Source organism: Schistocerca americana, chromosome 2, assembly GCF_021461395.2.
Source record: "Schistocerca americana isolate TAMUIC-IGC-003095 chromosome 2, iqSchAmer2.1, whole genome shotgun sequence".
NCBI classification, from domain to species: Eukaryota; Metazoa; Arthropoda; class Insecta; order Orthoptera; family Acrididae; genus Schistocerca; species Schistocerca americana.
In genome coordinates, this window is record NC_060120.1 from 641,042,876 (window position 1) to 641,055,464 (window position 12,589).

Below are 12,589 nucleotides of genomic sequence, written 5' to 3' on the forward strand. Positions count from 1 at the left end.
TACAATGCTTATTCCTGCAGTAAATAAGTGGGTCGGTGATTTTGCCCCGATCGGATATCGACGTGGACGGATGCTGTCATTAAACGATTCGCGAGTGGGAGCTTGGTCGGCTGCACTGCTGCATGGCATTAGACGTTAACAGCGGCCCAGTACGATGTTTTGAATGCGTTTTCGAATCGACAAATGTCTTCCTTCGGCAAGCACTCGCCAAAGACACAGCTGCAGTTGCAGCAGACGAGGTGGCCGAGTGGTTAAGGCGTTGGACTGCTAATCCAATGTGCTCTGCACGCGTGGGTTCGAATCCCATCCTCGTCGAAGAATTTTACGTAAGGCACTCGTTTGCGGTCACTCCCTCTCCGTGCAAAACGCCACACAGTAGTAACAACGGCGCGTGTACGTGGCAGATAGAGTGTGTATGAAATACGAGACAAAACTGCGTACCAGATGAAAGCGCACAACATTCCATAGCGTATGCCCTTCGAATTAAACATCATTTCGAGATCTATAAACCAATCAAATTTCGGTTCCAGCAAAGAGTATGTTGGTATTTGCGAACGACGATTTGTTATTTATATTTAAGTGCATACCTGTCGCAGTCATTTTAACGTATCAAGCCTATAATAATCCATCTGTAGCACAACTGTCGCCTTCCGACAGTTTGTTTAAAGCCAGGCCGCCATCTACAGAAGCGATTTGACAGGGCCTACTGGAGAGACTTGACTTTGCAGACATCCGTCGCCAGTGGCCGCCCAAACACCAAGCTCCATCGCAAACAGCAGGACAATCTTGGGCTACGGGGAACGTCAAAACCTAGCTAGCAATATCAGTGTAGCGTATCGAGCTGTACGTTTCGTTGCAGTAAGTCGTGGAAAAGTATGCACAACACCTTTCTCATTGCATTAGACGACACTACATGTCGATACAAGGCTTATTCCTGCAGTAAATAAGTGGGTCGGTGATTTTGCCCCGATCGGATATCGACGTGGACGGATGCTGTCATTAAACGATTCGCGAGTGGGAGCTTGGTCGGCTGCACTGCTGCATGGCATTAGACGTTAACAGCGGCCCAGTACGATGTTTTGAATGCGTTTTCGAATCGACAAATGTCTTCCTTCGGCAAGCACTCGCCAAAGACACAGCTGCAGTTGCAGCAGACGAGGTGGCCGAGTGGTTAAGGCGTTGGACTGCTAATCCAATGTGCTCTGCACGCGTGGGTTCGAATCCCATCCTCGTCGAAGAATTTTACGTAAGGCACTCGTTTGCGGTCACTCCCTCTCCGTGCAAAACGCCACACAGTAGTAACAACGGCGCGTGTACGTGGCAGATAGAGTGTGTATGAAATACGAGACAAAACTGCGTACCAGATGAAAGCGCACAACATTCCATAGCGTATGCCCTTCGAATTAAACATCATTTCGAGATCTATAAACCAATCAAATTTCGGTTCCAGCAATGAGTATGTTGGTATTTGCGAACGACGAGTTGTTATTTATATTTAAGTGCATACCTGTCGCAGTCATTTTAACGTATCAAGCCTATAATAATCCATCTGTAGCACAACTGTCGCCTTCCGACAGTTTGTTTAAAGCCAGGCCGCCATCTACAGAAGCGATTTGACAGGGCCTACTGGAGAGACTTGACTTTGCAGACATCCGTCGCCAGTGGCCGCCCAAACACCAAGCTCCATCGCAAACAGCAGGACAATCTTGGGCTAGGGGGAACGTCAAAACCTAGCTAGCAATATCAGTGTAGCGTATCGAGCTGTACGTTTCGTTGCAGTAAGTCGTGGAAAAGTATGCACAGCACCTTTCTCATTGCATTAGACGACACTACATGTCGATACAATGCTTATTCCTGCAGTAAATAAGTGGGTCGGTGATTTTGCCCCGATCGGATATCGACGTGGACGGATGCTGTCATTAAACGATTCGCGAGTGGGAGCTTGGTCGGCTGCACTGCTGCATGGCATTAGACGTTAACAGCGGCCCAGTACGATGTTTTGAATGCGTTTTCGAATCGACAAATGTCTTCCTTCGGCAAGCACTCGCCAAAGACACAGCTGCAGTTGCAGCAGACGAGGTGGCCGAGTGGTTAAGGCGTTGGACTGCTAATCCAATGTGCTCTGCACGCGTGGGTTCGAATCCCATCCTCGTCGAAGAATTTTACGTAAGGCACTCGTTTGCGGTCACTCCCTCTCCGTGCAAAACGCCACACAGTAGTAACAACGGCGCGTGTACGTGGCAGATAGAGTGTGTATGAAATACGAGACAAAACTGCGTACCAGATGAAAGCGCACAACATTCCATAGCGTATGCCCTTCGAATTAAACATCATTTCGAGATCTATAAACCAATCAAATTTCGGTTCCAGCAAAGAGTATGTTGGTATTTGCGAACGACGAGTTGTTATTTATATTTAAGTGCATACCTGTCGCAGTCATTTTAACGTATCAAGCCTATAATAATCCATCTGTAGCACAACTGTCGCCTTCCGACAGTTTGTTTAAAGCCAGGCCGCCATCTACAGAAGCGATTTGACAGGGCCTACTGGAGAGACTTGACTTTGCAGACATCCGTCGCCAGTGGCCGCCCAAACACCAAGCTCCATCGCAAACAGCAGGACAATCTTGGGCTACGGGGAACGTCAAAACCTAGCTAGCAATATCAGTGTAGCGTATCGAGCTGTACGTTTCGTTGCAGTAAGTCGTGGAAAAGTATGCACAACACCTTTCTCATTGCATTAGACGACACTACATGTCGATACAATGCTTATTCCTGCAGTAAATAAGTGGGTCGGTGATTTTGCCCCGATCGGATATCGACGTGGACGGATGCTGTCATTAAACGATTCGCGAGTGGGAGCTTGGTCGGCTGCACTGCTGCATGGCATTAGACGTTAACAGCGGCCCAGTACGATGTTTTGAATGCGTTTTCGAATCGACAAATGTCTTCCTTCGGCAAGCACTCGCCAAAGACACAGCTGCAGTTGCAGCAGACGAGGTGGCCGAGTGGTTAAGGCGTTGGACTGCTAATCCAATGTGCTCTGCACGCGTGGGTTCGAATCCCATCCTCGTCGAAGAATTTTACGTAAGGCACTCGTTTGCGGTCACTCCCTCTCCGTGCAAAACGCCACACAGTAGTAACAACGGCGCGTGTACGTGGCAGATAGAGTGTGTATGAAATACGAGACAAAACTGCGTACCAGATGAAAGCGCACAACATTCCATAGCGTATGCCCTTCGAATTAAACATCATTTCGAGATCTATAAACCAATCAAATTTCGGTTCCAGCAAAGAGTATGTTGGTATTTGCGAACGACGATTTGTTATTTATATTTAAGTGCATACCTGTCGCAGTCATTTTAACGTATCAAGCCTATAATAATCCATCTGTAGCACAACTGTCGCCTTCCGACAGTTTGTTTAAAGCCAGGCCGCCATCTACAGAAGCGATTTGACAGGGCCTACTGGAGAGACTTGACTTTGCAGACATCCGTCGCCAGTGGCCGCCCAAACACCAAGCTCCATCGCAAACAGCAGGACAATCTTGGGCTACGGGGAACGTCAAAACCTAGCTAGCAATATCAGTGTAGCGTATCGAGCTGTACGTTTCGTTGCAGTAAGTCGTGGAAAAGTATGCACAACACCTTTCTCATTGCATTAGACGACACTACATGTCGATACAATGCTTATTCCTGCAGTAAATAAGTGGGTCGGTGATTTTGCCCCGATCGGATATCGACGTGGACGGATGCTGTCATTAAACGATTCGCGAGTGGGAGCTTGGTCGGCTGCACTGCTGCATGGCATTAGACGTTAACAGCGGCCCAGTACGATGTTTTGAATGCGTTTTCGAATCGACAAATGTCTTCCTTCGGCAAGCACTCGCCAAAGACACAGCTGCAGTTGCAGCAGACGAGGTGGCCGAGTGGTTAAGGCGTTGGACTGCTAATCCAATGTGCTCTGCACGCGTGGGTTCGAATCCCATCCTCGTCGAAGAATTTTACGTAAGGCACTCGTTTGCGGTCACTCCCTCTCCGTGCAAAACGCCACACAGTAGTAACAACGGCGCGTGTACGTGGCAGATAGAGTGTGTATGAAATACGAGACAAAACTGCGTACCAGATGAAAGCGCACAACATTCCATAGCGTATGCCCTTCGAATTAAACATCATTTCGAGATCTATAAACCAATCAAATTTCGGTTCCAGCAAAGAGTATGTTGGTATTTGCGAACGACGAGTTGTTATTTATATTTAAGTGCATACCTGTCGCAGTCATTTTAACGTATCAAGCCTATAATAATCCATCTGTAGCACAACTGTCGCCTTCCGACAGTTTGTTTAAAGCCAGGCCGCCATCTACAGAAGCGATTTGACAGGGCCTACTGGAGAGACTTGACTTTGCAGACATCCGTCGCCAGTGGCCGCCCAAACACCAAGCTCCATCGCAAACAGCAGGACAATCTTGGGCTACGGGGAACGTCAAAACCTAGCTAGCAATATCAGTGTAGCGTATCGAGCTGTACGTTTCGTTGCAGTAAGTCGTGGAAAAGTATGCACAACACCTTTCTCATTGCATTAGACGACACTACATGTCGATACAATGCTTATTCCTGCAGTAAATAAGTGGGTCGGTGATTTTGCCCCGATCGGATATCGACGTGGACGGATGCTGTCATTAAACGATTCGCGAGTGGGAGCTTGGTCGGCTGCACTGCTGCATGGCATTAGACGTTAACAGCGGCCCAGTACGATGTTTTGAATGCGTTTTCGAATCGACAAATGTCTTCCTTCGGCAAGCACTCGCCAAAGACACAGCTGCAGTTGCAGCAGACGAGGTGGCCGAGTGGTTAAGGCGTTGGACTGCTAATCCAATGTGCTCTGCACGCGTGGGTTCGAATCCCATCCTCGTCGAAGAATTTTACGTAAGGCACTCGTTTGCGGTCACTCCCTCTCCGTGCAAAACGCCACACAGTAGTAACAACGGCGCGTGTACGTGGCAGATAGAGTGTGTATGAAATACGAGACAAAACTGCGTACCAGATGAAAGCGCACAACATTCCATAGCGTATGCCCTTCGAATTAAACATCATTTCGAGATCTATAAACCAATCAAATTTCGGTTCTAGCAAAGAGTATGTTGGTATTTGCGAACGACGAGTTGTTATTTATATTTAAGTGCATACCTGTCGCAGTCATTTTAACGTATCAAGCCTATAATAATCCATCTGTAGCACAACTGTCGCCTTCCGACAGTTTGTTTAAAGCCAGGCCGCCATCTACAGAAGCGATTTGACAGGGCCTACTGGAGAGACTTGACTTTGCAGACATCCGTCGCCAGTGGCCGCCCAAACACCAAGCTCCATCGCAAACAGCAGGACAATCTTGGGCTACGGGGAACGTCAAAACCTAGCTAGCAATATCAGTGTAGCGTATCGAGCTGTACGTTTCGTTGCAGTAAGTCGTGGAAAAGTATGCACAGCACCTTTCTCATTGCATTAGACGACACTACATGTCGATACAATGCTTATTCCTGCAGTAAATAAGTGGGTCGGTGATTTTGCCCCGATCGGATATCGACGTGGACGGATGCTGTCATTAAACGATTCGCGAGTGGGAGCTTGGTCGGCTGCACTGCTGCATGGCATTAGACGTTAACAGCGGCCCAGTACGATGTTTTGAATGCGTTTTCGAATCGACAAATGTCTTCCTTCGGCAAGCACTCGCCAAAGACACAGCTGCAGTTGCAGCAGACGAGGTGGCCGAGTGGTTAAGGCGTTGGACTGCTAATCCAATGTGCTCTGCACGCGTGGGTTCGAATCCCATCCTCGTCGAAGAATTTTACGTAAGGCACTCGTTTGCGGTCACTCCCTCTCCGTGCAAAACGCCACACAGTAGTAACAACGGCGCGTGTACGTGGCAGATAGAGTGTGTATGAAATACGAGACAAAACTGCGTACCAGATGAAAGCGCACAACATTCCATAGCGTATGCCCTTCGAATTAAACATCATTTCGAGATCTATAAACCAATCAAATTTCGGTTCCAGCAAAGAGTATGTTGGTATTTGCGAACGACGAGTTGTTATTTATATTTAAGTGCATACCTGTCGCAGTCATTTTAACGTATCAAGCCTATAATAATCCATCTGTAGCACAACTGTCGCCTTCCGACAGTTTGTTTAAAGCCAGGCCGCCATCTACAGAAGCGATTTGACAGGGCCTACTGGAGAGACTTGACTTTGCAGACATCCGTCGCCAGTGGCCGCCCAAACACCAAGCTCCATCGCAAACAGCAGGACAATCTTGGGCTACGGGGAACGTCAAAACCTAGCTAGCAATATCAGTGTAGCGTATCGAGCTGTACGTTTCGTTGCAGTAAGTCGTGGAAAAGTATGCACAACACCTTTCTCATTGCATTAGACGACACTACATGTCGATACAATGCTTACTCCTGCAGTAAATAAGTGGGTCGGTGATTTTGCCCCGATCGGATATCGACGTGGACGGATGCTGTCATTAAACGATTCGCGAGTGGGAGCTTGGTCGGCTGCACTGCTGCATGGCATTAGACGTTAACAGCGGCCCAGTACGATGTTTTGAATGCGTTTTCGAATCGACAAATGTCTTCCATCGCCAAGCACTCGCCAAAGACACAGCTGCAGGTGCAGCAGACGAGGTGGCCGAGTGGTTAAGGCGTTGGACTGCTAATCCAATGTGCTCTGCACGCGTGGGTTCGAATCCCATCCTCGTCGAAGAATTTTACGTAAGGCACTCGTTTGCGGTCACTCCCTCTCCGTGCAAAACGCCACACAGTAGTAACAACGGCGCGTGTACGTGGCAGATAGAGTGTGTATGAAATACGAGACAAAACTGCGTACCAGATGAAAGCGCACAACATTCCATAGCGTATGCCCTTCGAATTAAACATCATTTCGAGATCTATAAACCAATCAAATTTCGGTTCCAGCAAAGAGTATGTTGGTATTTGCGAACGACGAGTTGTTATTTATATTTAAGTGCATACCTGTCGCAGTCATTTTAACGTATCAAGCCTATAATAATCCATCTGTAGCACAACTGTCGCCTTCCGACAGTTTGTTTAAAGCCAGGCCGCCATCTACAGAAGCGATTTGACAGGGCCTACTGGAGAGACTTGACTTTGCAGACATCCGTCGCCAGTGGCCGCCCAAACACCAAGCTCCATCGCAAACAGCAGGACAATCTTGGGCTACGGGGAACGTCAAAACCTAGCTAGCAATATCAGTGTAGCGTATCGAGCTGTACGTTTCGTTGCAGTAAGTCGTGGAAAAGTATGCACAACACCTTTCTCATTGCATTAGACGACACTACATGTCGATACAATGCTTATTCCTGCAGTAAATAAGTGGGTCGGTGATTTTGCCCCGATCGGATATCGACGTGGACGGATGCTGTCATTAAACGATTCGCGAGTGGGAGCTTGGTCGGCTGCACTGCTGCATGGCATTAGACGTTAACAGCGGCCCAGTACGATGTTTTGAATGCGTTTTCGAATCGACAAATGTCTTCCTTCGGCAAGCACTAACCAAAGACACAGCTGCATTTGCAGCAGACGAGGTGGCCGAGTGGTTAAGGCGTTGGACTGCTAATCCAATGTGCTCTGCACGCGTGGGTTCGAATCCCATCCTCGTCGAAGAATTTTACGTAAGGCACTCGTTTGCGGTCACTCCCTCTCCGTGCAAAACCCCACACAGTAGTAACAACGGCGCGTGTACGTGGCAGATAGAGTGTGTATGAAATACGAGACAAAACTGCGTACCAGATGAAAGCGCACAACATTCCATAGCGTATGCCCTTCGAATTAAACATCATTTCGAGATCTATAAACCAATCAAATTTCGGTTCCAGCAAAGAGTATGTTGGTATTTGCGAACGACGAGTTGTTATTTATATTTAAGTGCATACCTGTCGCAGTCATTTTAACGTATCAAGCCTATAATAATCCATCTGTAGCACAACTGTCGCCTTCCGACAGTTTGTTTAAAGCCAGGCCGCCATCTACAGAAGCGATTTGACAGGGCCTACTGGAGAGACTTGACTTTGCAGACATCCGTCGCCAGTGGCCGCCCAAACACCAAGCTCCATCGCAAACAGCAGGACAATCTTGGGCTACGGGGAACGTCAAAACCTAGCTAGCAATATCAGTGTAGCGTATCGAGCTGTACGTTTCGTTGCAGTAAGTCGTGGAAAAGTATGCACAACACCTTTCTCATTGCATTACACGACACTACATGTCGATACAATGCTTATTCCTGCAGTAAATAAGTGGGTCGGTGATTTTGCCCCGATCGGATATCGACGTGGACGGATGCTGTCATTAAACGATTCGCGAGTGGGAGCTTGGTCGGCTGCACTGCTGCATGGCATTAGACGTTAACAGCGGCCCAGTACGATGTTTTGAATGCGTTTTCGAATCGACAAATGTCTTCCTTCGGCAAGCACTCGCCAAAGACACAGCTGCAGTTGCAGCAGACGAGGTGGCCGAGTGGTTAAGGCGTTGGACTGCTAATCCAATGTGCTCTGCACGCGTGGGTTCGAATCCCATCCTCGTCGAAGAATTTTACGTAAGGCACTCGTTTGCGGTCACTCCCTCTCCGTGCAAAACGCCACACAGTAGTAACAACGGCGCGTGTACGTGGCAGATAGAGTGTGTATGAAATACGAGACAAAACTGCGTACCAGATGAAAGCGCACAACATTCCATAGCGTATGCCCTTCGAATTAAACATCATTTCCAGATCTATAAACCAATCAAATTTCGGTTCCAGCAAAGAGTATGTTGGTATTTGCGAACGACGAGTTGTTATTTATATTTAAGTGCATACCTGTCGCAGTCATTTTAACGTATCAAGCCTATAATAATCCATCTGTAGCACAACTGTCGCCTTCCGACAGTTTGTTTAAAGCCAGGCCGCCATCTACAGAAGCGATTTGACAGGGCCTACTGGAGAGACTTGACTTTGCAGACATCCGTCGCCAGTGGCCGCCCAAACACCAAGCTCCATCGCAAACAGCAGGACAATCTTGGGCTACGGGGAACGTCAAAACCTAGCTAGCAATATCAGTCTAGCGTATCGAGCTGTACGTTTCGTTGCAGTAAGTCGTGGAAAAGTATGCACAACACCTTTCTCATTGCATTAGACGACACTACATGTCGATACAATGCTTATTCCTGCAGTAAATAAGTGGGTCGGTGATTTTGCCCCGATCGGATATCGACGTGGACGGATGCTGTCATTAAACGATTCGCGAGTGGGAGCTTGGTCGGCTGCACTGCTGCATGGCATTAGACGTTAACAGCGGCCCAGTACGATGTTTTGAATGCGTTTTCGAATCGACAAATGTCTTCCTTCGGCAAGCACTCGCCAAAGACACAGCTGCAGTTGCAGCAGACGAGGTGGCCGAGTGGTTAAGGCGTTGGACTGCTAATCCAATGTGCTCTGCACGCGTGGGTTCGAATCCCATCCTCGTCGAAGAATTTTACGTAAGGCACTCGTTTGCGGTCACTCCCTCTCCGTGCAAAACGCCACACAGTAGTAACAACGGCGCGTGTACGTGGCAGATAGAGTGTGTATGAAATACGAGACAAAACTGCGTACCAGATGAAAGCGCACAACATTCCATAGCGTATGCCCTTCGAATTAAACATCATTTCGAGATCTATAAACCAATCAAATTTCGGTTCCAGCAAAGAGTATGTTGGTATTTGCGAACGACGAGTTGTTATTTATATTTAAGTGCATACCTGTCGCAGTCATTTTAACGTATCAAGCCTATAATAATCCATCTGTAGCACAACTGTCGCCTTCCGACAGTTTGTTTAAAGCCAGGCCGCCATCTACAGAAGCGATTTGACAGGGCCTACTGGAGAGACTTGACTTTGCAGACATCCGTCGCCAGTGGCCGCCCAAACACCAAGCTCCATCGCAAACAGCAGGACAATCTTGGGCTACGGGGAACGTCAAAACCTAGCTAGCAATATCAGTGTAGCGTATCGAGCTGTACGTTTCGTTGCAGTAAGTCGTGGAAAAGTATGCACAACACCTTTCTCATTGCATTACACGACACTACATGTCGATACAATGCTTATTCCTGCAGTAAATAAGTGGGTCGGTGATTTTGCCCCGATCGGATATCGACGTGGACGGATGCTGTCATTAAACGATTCGCGAGTGGGAGCTTGGTCGGCTGCACTGCTGCATGGCATTAGACGTTAACAGCGGCCCAGTACGATGTTTTGAATGCGTTTTCGAATCGACAAATGTCTTCCTTCGGCAAGCACTCGCCAAAGACACAGCTGCAGTTGCAGCAGACGAGGTGGCCGAGTGGTTAAGGCGTTGGACTGCTAATCCAATGTGCTCTGCACGCGTGGGTTCGAATCCCATCCTCGTCGAAGAATTTTACGTAAGGCACTCGTTTGCGGTCACTCCCTCTCCGTGCAAAACGCCACACAGTAGTAACAACGGCGCGTGTACGTGGCAGATAGAGTGTGTATGAAATACGAGACAAAACTGCGTACCAGATGAAAGCGCGCAACATTCCATAGCGTATGCCCTTCGAATTAAACATCATTTCGAGATCTATAAACCAATCAAATTTCGGTTCCAGCAAAGAGTATGTTGGTATTTGCGAACGACGAGTTGTTATTTATATTTAAGTGCATACCTGTCGCAGTCATTTTAACGTATCAAGCCTATAATAATCCATCTGTAGCACAACTGTCGCCTTCCGACAGTTTGTTTAAAGCCAGGCCGCCATCTACAGAAGCGTTTTGACAGGGCCTACTGGAGAGACTTGACTTTGCAGACATCCGTCGCCAGTGGCCGCCCAAACACCAAGCTCCATCGCAAACAGCAGGACAATCTTGGGCTACGGGGAACGTCAAAACCTAGCTAGCAATATCAGTGTAGCGTATCGAGCTGTACGTTTCGTTGCAGTAAGTCGTGGAAAAGTATGCACAACACCTTTCTCATTGCATTACACGACACTACATGTCGATACAATGCTTATTCCTGCAGTAAATAAGTGGGTCGGTGATTTTGCCCCGATCGGATATCGACGTGGACGGATGCTGTCATTAAACGATTCGCGAGTGGGAGCTTGGTCGGCTGCACTGCTGCATGGCATTAGACGTTAACAGCGGCCCAGTACGATGTTTTGAATGCGTTTTCGAATCGACAAATGTCTTCCTTCGGCAAGCACTCGCCAAAGACACAGCTGCAGTTGCAGCAGACGAGGTGGCCGAGTGGTTAAGGCGTTGGACTGCTAATCCAATGTGCTCTGCACGCGTGGGTTCGAATCCCATCCTCGTCGAAGAATTTTACGTAAGGCACTCGTTTGCGGTCACTCCCTCTCCGTGCAAAACGCCACACAGTAGTAACAACGGCGCGTGTACGTGGCAGATAGAGTGTGTATGAAATACGAGACAAAACTGCGTACCAGATGAAAGCGCACAACATTCCATAGCGTATGCCCTTCGAATTAAACATCATTTCGAGATCTATAAACCAATCAAATTTCGGTTCCAGCAAAGAGTATGTTGGTATTTGCGAACGACGAGTTGTTATTTATATTTAAGTGCATACCTGTCGCAGTCATTTTAACGTATCAAGCCTATAATAATCCATCTGTAGCACAACTGTCGCCTTCCGACAGTTTGTTTAAAGCCAGGCCGCCATCTACAGAAGCGATTTGACAGGGCCTACTGGAGAGACTTGACTTTGCAGACATCCGTCGCCAGTGGCCGCCCAAACACCAAGCTCCATCGCAAACAGCAGGACAATCTTGGGCTACGGGGAACGTCAAAACCTAGCTAGCAATATCAGTGTAGCGTATCGAGCTGTACGTTTCGTTGCAGTAAGTCGTGGAAAAGTATGCACAACACCTTTCTCATTGCATTACACGACACTACATGTCGATACAATGCTTATTCCTGCAGTAAATAAGTGGGTCGGTGATTTTGCCCCGATCGGATATCGACGTGGACGGATGCTGTCATTAAACGATTCGCGAGTGGGAGCTTGGTCGGCTGCACTGCTGCATGGCATTAGACGTTAACAGCGGCCCAGTACGATGTTTTGAATGCGTTTTCGAATCGACAAATGTCTTCCTTCGGCAAGCACTCGCCAAAGACACAGCTGCAGTTGCAGCAGACGAGGTGGCCGAGTGGTTAAGGCGTTGGACTGCTAATCCAATGTGCTCTGCACGCGTGGGTTCGAATCCCATCCTCGTCGAAGAATTTTACGTAAGGCACTCGTTTGCGGTCACTCCCTCTCCGTGCAAAACGCCACACAGTAGTAACAACGGCGCGTGTACGTGGCAGATAGAGTGTGTATGAAATACGAGACAAAACTGCGTACCAGATGAAAGCGCGCAACATTCCATAGCGTATGCCCTTCGAATTAAACATCATTTCGAGATCTATAAACCAATCAAATTTCGGTTCCAGCAAAGAGTATGTTGGTATTTGCGAACGACGAGTTGTTATTTATATTTAAGTGCATACCTGTCGCAGTCATTTTAACGTATCAAGCCTATAATAATCCAT

At 47.9% G+C, this 12,589-nt stretch overlaps 14 non-coding genes across 14 annotated transcripts; all 14 read left to right on the forward strand.

Annotated features, from left to right (window-relative positions):
- The first annotated feature begins 233 nt into the window (after positions 1 to 233).
- On the forward strand, positions 234 to 315 carry Trnas-gcu. The gene has a single exon. It is a non-coding gene; the product is annotated as a tRNA-Ser (tRNA).
- An 838-nt stretch (positions 316 to 1,153) lies between these two features.
- Positions 1,154 to 1,235, forward strand: Trnas-gcu. Its single transcript has one exon. It is a non-coding gene; the product is annotated as a tRNA-Ser (tRNA).
- Positions 1,236 to 2,073: 838 nt separating this feature from the next.
- Trnas-gcu lies at positions 2,074 to 2,155 on the forward strand. The gene has a single exon. It is a non-coding gene; the product is annotated as a tRNA-Ser (tRNA).
- An 838-nt stretch (positions 2,156 to 2,993) lies between these two features.
- Positions 2,994 to 3,075, forward strand: Trnas-gcu. The gene has a single exon. It is a non-coding gene; the product is annotated as a tRNA-Ser (tRNA).
- Positions 3,076 to 3,913: 838 nt separating this feature from the next.
- Positions 3,914 to 3,995, forward strand: Trnas-gcu. The gene has a single exon. It is a non-coding gene; the product is annotated as a tRNA-Ser (tRNA).
- Positions 3,996 to 4,833: 838 nt separating this feature from the next.
- Positions 4,834 to 4,915, forward strand: Trnas-gcu. Its single transcript has one exon. It is a non-coding gene; the product is annotated as a tRNA-Ser (tRNA).
- Positions 4,916 to 5,753: 838 nt separating this feature from the next.
- Trnas-gcu lies at positions 5,754 to 5,835 on the forward strand. Its single transcript has one exon. It is a non-coding gene; the product is annotated as a tRNA-Ser (tRNA).
- Positions 5,836 to 6,673: 838 nt separating this feature from the next.
- On the forward strand, positions 6,674 to 6,755 carry Trnas-gcu. Its single transcript has one exon. It is a non-coding gene; the product is annotated as a tRNA-Ser (tRNA).
- An 838-nt stretch (positions 6,756 to 7,593) lies between these two features.
- Positions 7,594 to 7,675, forward strand: Trnas-gcu. Its single transcript has one exon. It is a non-coding gene; the product is annotated as a tRNA-Ser (tRNA).
- An 838-nt stretch (positions 7,676 to 8,513) lies between these two features.
- Trnas-gcu lies at positions 8,514 to 8,595 on the forward strand. Its single transcript has one exon. It is a non-coding gene; the product is annotated as a tRNA-Ser (tRNA).
- An 838-nt stretch (positions 8,596 to 9,433) lies between these two features.
- Positions 9,434 to 9,515, forward strand: Trnas-gcu. The gene has a single exon. It is a non-coding gene; the product is annotated as a tRNA-Ser (tRNA).
- Positions 9,516 to 10,353: 838 nt separating this feature from the next.
- Trnas-gcu lies at positions 10,354 to 10,435 on the forward strand. The gene has a single exon. It is a non-coding gene; the product is annotated as a tRNA-Ser (tRNA).
- An 838-nt stretch (positions 10,436 to 11,273) lies between these two features.
- Trnas-gcu lies at positions 11,274 to 11,355 on the forward strand. The gene has a single exon. It is a non-coding gene; the product is annotated as a tRNA-Ser (tRNA).
- Positions 11,356 to 12,193: 838 nt separating this feature from the next.
- Positions 12,194 to 12,275, forward strand: Trnas-gcu. Its single transcript has one exon. It is a non-coding gene; the product is annotated as a tRNA-Ser (tRNA).
- Positions 12,276 to 12,589: the final 314 nt, after the last annotated feature.